This window comes from Cynoglossus semilaevis, chromosome 5 (assembly GCF_000523025.1).
Source record: "Cynoglossus semilaevis isolate Cse_v1.0 chromosome 5, Cse_v1.0, whole genome shotgun sequence".
Classification (NCBI taxonomy): Eukaryota; Metazoa; Chordata; class Actinopteri; order Pleuronectiformes; family Cynoglossidae; genus Cynoglossus; species Cynoglossus semilaevis.
The window spans coordinates 4,030,975-4,037,789 of record NC_024311.1 but is presented as its reverse complement, the minus strand read 5'-3'; positions in this window follow the sequence as shown (position 1 = coordinate 4,037,789).

Sequence of the window (6,815 nt, the reverse complement as noted above, 5' to 3'; positions counted from 1 at the left end):
GGGGTGTGGTGGTGGTGGCGGCGGCGGTGGTGGTGGTGGTGGTATGGCGGGGGTTCTATAGTTCACGACTGATGGCTCATTCACTGCCTCCAATCTTTACATCCAACGTCTGAGGACTTAGGCAAAACTTCTGAAACAATATCCATATTCATGGCTCGGTGTTGTTCGCCGTGTGCCGCGGGGCCGAGGCCTCTAACGCAACCCGCACAACTGGACATTTGAATATTTTAGTCACACGTAGACGCCCATTTTTCTCCATTTTTCTCCATTCCCCCCCCACAACATGCAATTAAACATGACCATGAACACACGTGTTTGTCTGTCAAACTCTTGCGGTACTTGTTGCTGCCCAAAATGACCCCCTCCTTCTCCAATACTCCACCCCTGCACTTTTTTAACCTCGCCTGGAACACACAAACACACACACACAGACACACACGCGCGCACCCATAATACTCACATTGTCCAATCCAATTGTATTAGAAAGAGCTGCGGTCTGTTTTTTTGTTTGCCTTTCACAGATGCAACAGGAATCCCAAAAAAAAAAAAGTTCATCCACTCTTCGCCGGAGCCGCGGTGACGCTGTGAGGGAGCGAGCAGAGTAAAGGCTATAGACTTTTCGATCAAGAATACGTGCAAGTTCAAAGGCGAAATCTCTCTTCAGTAAAATTCCATCAGTTGCACTGCCAACTGATTGTTATGCAGTGACGACGCGCTGTGCTTGCAAGTGAAGCCCCAAATGTACTAAGTAACATGAGTAATAGGTGATATTTGCCTGACTCCTCACCAGTTACGCCCCAAAAACTTTACAAAGTCTTAGCAAGTAAAGTGTCACACAAGTAGTATGAATTACTTTTTTTTTTGGTCATGCTTTATGGAAATCACGCTGCGTGGGCAGCGCGTTACTGGAACCTGGCGAGGCGTGCGTGCGTGCGTGCGTCTGCAACGAAACAATGGTGCCAATCTGACAAATCCTTATAGTTCACCAGAGAACAAAAAGGATGCTCTTCAAGTTGTTTTTGTTGGAGGCGGGAGGGGAGTGCTGCTGCTGCTGCTGCTGGTCCTGCTGATGCTATTGCTGCCTGGCGCACACTTTGTCCCCTGTCTCTGCTGGTGAATCATGGGTGTGAGAAGGCAAACACTGTCCATTTGTCAGCAAATACATCTGCCGTGGACCGACAGAACAGACGTGGCACCACGTATAGTGTGAGGACACTCAATTTCCCCTCAAAAAACAGACAGGCAATTTGTTTCAGGAGAGTTTTGATACCAGTACTGAAGTGTTTCCCAGTTAGTGATACACAGGATAGACGTGATCAACTTAGGAATTTCATATTCGAGAAAAGGAGCCATGATAATAAGTGTAAAGGGACAAAAATGATCATTTTCTTCTGAGGGACTTTTTTTAAAGGCACACTACATCGTGGGAGGTTGAAGCCCCTCATGTTCTGATGTGGTACTGGCTCTGTGTGACTGGTTCCACTTCTCGTCTGCAGCCTCATGACTGTAGGACGACAGAGAAGCACAGAGAGTGCAAGGAGCCATGTTGTCAGTGACGCCTGTCAATCTCCCAGCAAATCACCAAAGGCATTAAAAAAAAAAAAAAAAGAAGAAGTACATTCTTGGAAAACACACTTGATTCTAATTTAGCCCGATCACGCACACACTATGTCATCTGAGTGAGGAGGCAGTGACCAGACAACCTCTCTTCCTGGCACATAACGTCAATACATTTCTGTCCTGAAGACACAAGATGGCATAATATGACAAATTAGGAGGTTTTATTTTATCATGACCAGAATTATTTGCAGAGAAGGACGATTTTTCTTCTTCTTTCTCTCTCTCCTTGTGCCCTTCAGGCAACAAGTGTTGCATAGGGAGTCACAAAAAGCTTATTATCCTCAAAATCACCCCTTTTCTAAATGTAGGATTTTTACACAATGGCTGCTAGCGCCAAGCTACTAACAGAAAATTGAGTGGCATAAAAGCGGAGGTGAGACTCGGCTCAGCGTGGACGGCGTACTGCACCAACATTTTCCTCTCCTTCATCTTTTTGGTGATCAAGCGATAGGGATATATGTGTTCCATCACCTCTCGAGCTCCCATCATCCTACTCTCAGTCCTTTTGCTTCCTGACGTGGTAACTTGACTTGGTCCTACTTGTGATGTTGTTAACACTTCCTCTGCTCCCACAGCTTTTTCACAGACTCTGCTACTGACTCATGCTAGTCCCTTCTCCTCCATCCGTGCCCTCCTCCGCACTCTTTGCCACAGTATCTTATGTCAGAGTCCAAGGTCACAGATCAATCAGCTCATTCCCCCCAGTTGCCCCTGATTGCATGGCATTTTGCTCTGTGGTCGGCGCAGACACTTCACCCTCGTCGGGGAAAGTTGGATACACTCATCTTTTTTTCGTGCGTGCAGATTCAACACTCTTTATCAGGACGATCTGTTGCATCTCTGCGTGCGGTAATTAACACCGCACACAGAGATTAAAGTTAAAAGTGATGAGTAAAAAGCAGAGATAGTTTTCTGTTTCTTTACTCTTTTTTGTGTCCGTCTAGCCTCTCCATTCTGTAACTGGACTTCTGGTTGAAAAAAAAAAAAGTGACATATAGAGTGTGACTAATTTTCACCCTTTCAGCCCTGAGAACAAACCCAGATTGATGAGTCACGTTTTTTGTGAACACATCAGGAGGAGGTCCCACTTCAATGTACCTTGGGTTAGGTCACCTGGCTGTAGTGGCAAAACAATCAGTAGGAACTGCCAGATTGGAGCAAAATACCAGGTCGCTGTTAGGACGAGGCGTCCTGGAAAAGGTCGGACAGATCAAGCGTTTATTATATACATTTTTGACTGACAAAACACTTTGAAGTAGGCCAGACTGAAACCTGGGCCACAAAGCCTCGACTGTAACATTATTTTCGAAAAAGTAAAGTGAAAAAACAATGACTTTTTAAAGCCATTTGAGCTCCATGCGGTAATCACACCTGCCGCCTGTTTTTTTTGTCTAAAATGTAAAGAGCCCCAGCCTTAAATTTGGACTCCATCAGCATTTCCCATCACCTGGCTTTAATGACAATTATCAGGCCAGGATGGATCTCTTTGGTGCTGTGTGTATCGCCACTCTGTCTTACTTAATCTTTCTCCCATAAATATTAATAACGAGAATGCCACGTCATGTGTTACTAGCACCTGCTGTTAAAAATAGAAAGGCTGACTGACGGCAGGTTATCTCTTACTGTCAGTTCCCAGTGTATCTGCCCGTCTCTACCTCTTCTATCTACAGGAAGTTGAGCTGTCGACAAACAAACAAACGGCCGAGAGAAAAATGGCTCTGATTGCACGGCTGTAAAAACACACCCCGGATGTGTTTTCAGAGCGGAAAGCCGGGTAAAAATTAGTTAAAGTGTAAGACGTTGGAGAGCCTATAGGTGGAGACGCCGTTAAGAAGCTACTGTTGTCGCTGCTTGTTTTGTTCTAAAAGGGAAATTTCAGTTAAGACTTTGAAGAGATTTTTTTAAAATATCAACAAAAAGTTAGTTTTCCAGTTGCACCTAGGCAGGTAAAGGTGTACTTCCTTAAATTTGTTGTTTTTCTACACTACTCAAAATACATGATTCCGTTTGTTTCTCCACTAAGAGTCAGTGAAAACACAGGTGTGTATCCTCAGGTTGACTGTGTACGACGTAAAAAACGCAGCAAACAGAAAATGACGTGAACACATTATTACATTTTTAAGATTGCGTTGATGTGAGAATATGTGTATTTGTCTTCAATTTATATTTGATGATCATGTCAATTAATTTAGTACCGATGTATGAAATAGTACCAAGGTCAGGTACATAAGCTAAGTACTGTATGTACCAGCTGCAGTCATGAAACAACATTTTTCAATAGAGTTGTTGACTCTGTTTACATAAGACAGTACTGTTATTACAGTAGGTCACGGTCAGGGACAGTAAAGTGCACATGATGGAGGGTGTATATGTTTTTTTTACGAGTGTTTCTGATGCATCTGTAAGAATTGGTGGGGGTGAGGAGGGGGTGAGGAGGGACCCCACACTTATTCGTTTATTTACCATTGTGTCCTTGGCTCTTGATAATTCCGTCTAGAATAATAAAAAAACGAGTGAGAACGTTCACTCGCCCCTTCTTACACCAAAGGCAATCTCCCTCGAAGCCAGTGCATGTCTGATGGAGGAGCCTCTACATTTAATCAGGTTACTGTGTTGACATGCTGTACATCTGTCATTCTGTCTTGCAGCTTCATAATATTTCTGCGCAGAGTGGAATTAATTATCAGGTTCAGCCGGTGACTCAGAGCTCAGGTCTTCAGAGAGTTATGCAGCCCCGTAAATAATCGCCCCCCAGTGCCACCATACTTCACCGTGATGGCGAGTGCTGCATTTGTGCTAATTTTGCTGTTCTATCTATAGCGTGATGGACAGTGTCTGGATGGATGATTTTTGGGTTGCCCCAGTGACTGAGCAGGCTAAAAGTGAACAGACTTCTCCGCACCATCCTTTACACAGAGGGACTATGTAAACTCTGTCCTCATGGCCTTAAGGGGGGAATCTAGATCTCTGGTTGGTTGTGTATATACATGTATATATATATATATATATATATATATATATATATATATATATATATATGAGTGTGTTGATCTCTTAACTCTGACTAACCTCTGTGTGCCTGACAGCTTGGAGTGCAGGATGCTGTCTGTGTGCCATTAGCTTTATGACTGCCTGGGTGAGACAGGTAATTCGGGCCTGTCACTGGACTGAGAGGCTGCCAAACAACAGAGAGCAACAGGGTGAGTAAACATCAAGGTCTCATATTTAACTATGTAAAAACACCTCGGGTCAATTTCATTAGTCAGACAAAACGGAGGGAACACAGACGTATAGATTTAAACTTGTCTCAGATCAGCCATCGCCTCAGGACAGAGACTCTTTCATGTCTGTACAGAATTTTAATTCTGCAGCAGCAGCAGCAGCAGCAGCAGCAGTGAGATTAGAGAGTGTTACGAGTGTTGGGCTGAGCTCAAATTTGTACGGAATGGTGCAAATTTGAATAGTCGTATTTGCATCTTGTTGCTTAGCCAAAGGCATCTTTGGTTCCCTGTAGTGGTGACCTGAAAGTTTGCATGCAGCTCAGCAAGCGCTCGCGCCTTCACGAACAGCCAAGTATTGCACAGCAGAAGCATGAGGCGCTGACCTTCAATGCAGTACATACAGTCTACGCTGGACACGCCGTCAGATGTTCACATCGCACGATTGTCTCTCTCTCTCTCCCGGATTGTTCCTCTGAACCCTGTAAGGAAAACGAGAAAAAGGTGTTAACACAAATGTGGAGCTGGAGAAGCTGGAGAAAAAACTGACAAACAAATTGTCTTTGCACAAGTCCAGACAGGCAAAGTCCGAGTCGAGTCCAAGTCAAGACTGAAAAGCGTCGAGTCAAGTCCCAAGTCCACTCACTGCCACTCGTTTTTTGTTGACCCTCTCGTAGTTTTTAAATCTGAACAACACGATCATTGGTAACTTTTTCTCTCACCCGCGCGTTGTTTGACAGCTCTTCCTCATCGGTTGTCCCGCAATCTGATTGGCTCGATGCTATCGCGTCAAAACAACGTGGGTCTAATTTGATTGGATGTTGTGCCGACAGCACATACACACAGAGCACTCCTTAATGACTTACTTTATAATTTTGGGATTTGGAGAAAGTATCAAGTCTTATCGAGTCAAAGGGCTCAAGTCCAAGTGAAGGCCCGAGTCCTTGATGTTAAAGTCCAAGTCGAGTTGCAAGTCTCTTTACATTTTGTCAAGTCGAGTCTAAAGTCATCAAATTGATGACTCGAGTCTGACTCGAGTCCAAGTCATGTGACTCGAGTCCACACCTCTGACAATTCGTTTCTGTCCAAACTATTTTGAACTGTATTGGGAGGCATTCATTCCTGTTTGTTTTGATTTTTTTTTATCTGTTGACCAATAATATGAGTGAATTTCCACGTCCATGTTTTGTGTTTGTTATTACTGTTAATATATAGTACATTAAGAAGTTATTATTCATTCAAAAACTAAAATGAAAAAAAAAAGTGTGCTGTGAAGAATTTTATATAAGAACCAATCATTTTAAACACCTTTTAAATCCAGTCTGGAATTTAGTCAGTCAAGGTCAACACTCCCCCCCCCCAAAAAAAAATGATATTAGAAAATACGTTTTGTAATGATTTTATATAAAAGCTCTATTTCCTGACCCCATAAAATGTGATTTAATGAAAATCAATCTCTATCTGCTAAGCCACTAGTGGGCAACAAGAACGATCAGGTCAAGAGTTTTAGTTGTTTTACTGTGATTCTACTCTACATGAAAGTATCAGCAGGCAGAAACCCCGAGGCTACAGACACGATGAAAGATGCTAGTTGAAATACCTCGAAAATCAAACCACGCTCCGCCGAGTGTTACAGGGTCACCGAGGTGCCAACTCCACGGTAAGTTGGGACTCGAACAAGTTCCGTAACAGTGTGAGCCCGTGACGGGAGCGGAGGCAGCTTCCAGACACATGGACTTCCTTTTCCTCACCTTGTCTGGTTAAATTATTGATTTTAATCAAGTTTATGCCAGGAATTACAGTCAGAGTTTGCTGCTAAAATGTGAAGCTGTGTGTGTGTGTGTGTGTGTGTTTGTGTGTTGAAATGAATATTTTAATCTTCATGTAACATCTCCTCACACACAGATTTTAACTCTGAAAGTCAAACGTGAACAAAGTTCAAAGTTTTCCCTTGACCTTGGAAACAGCGACGGCGGA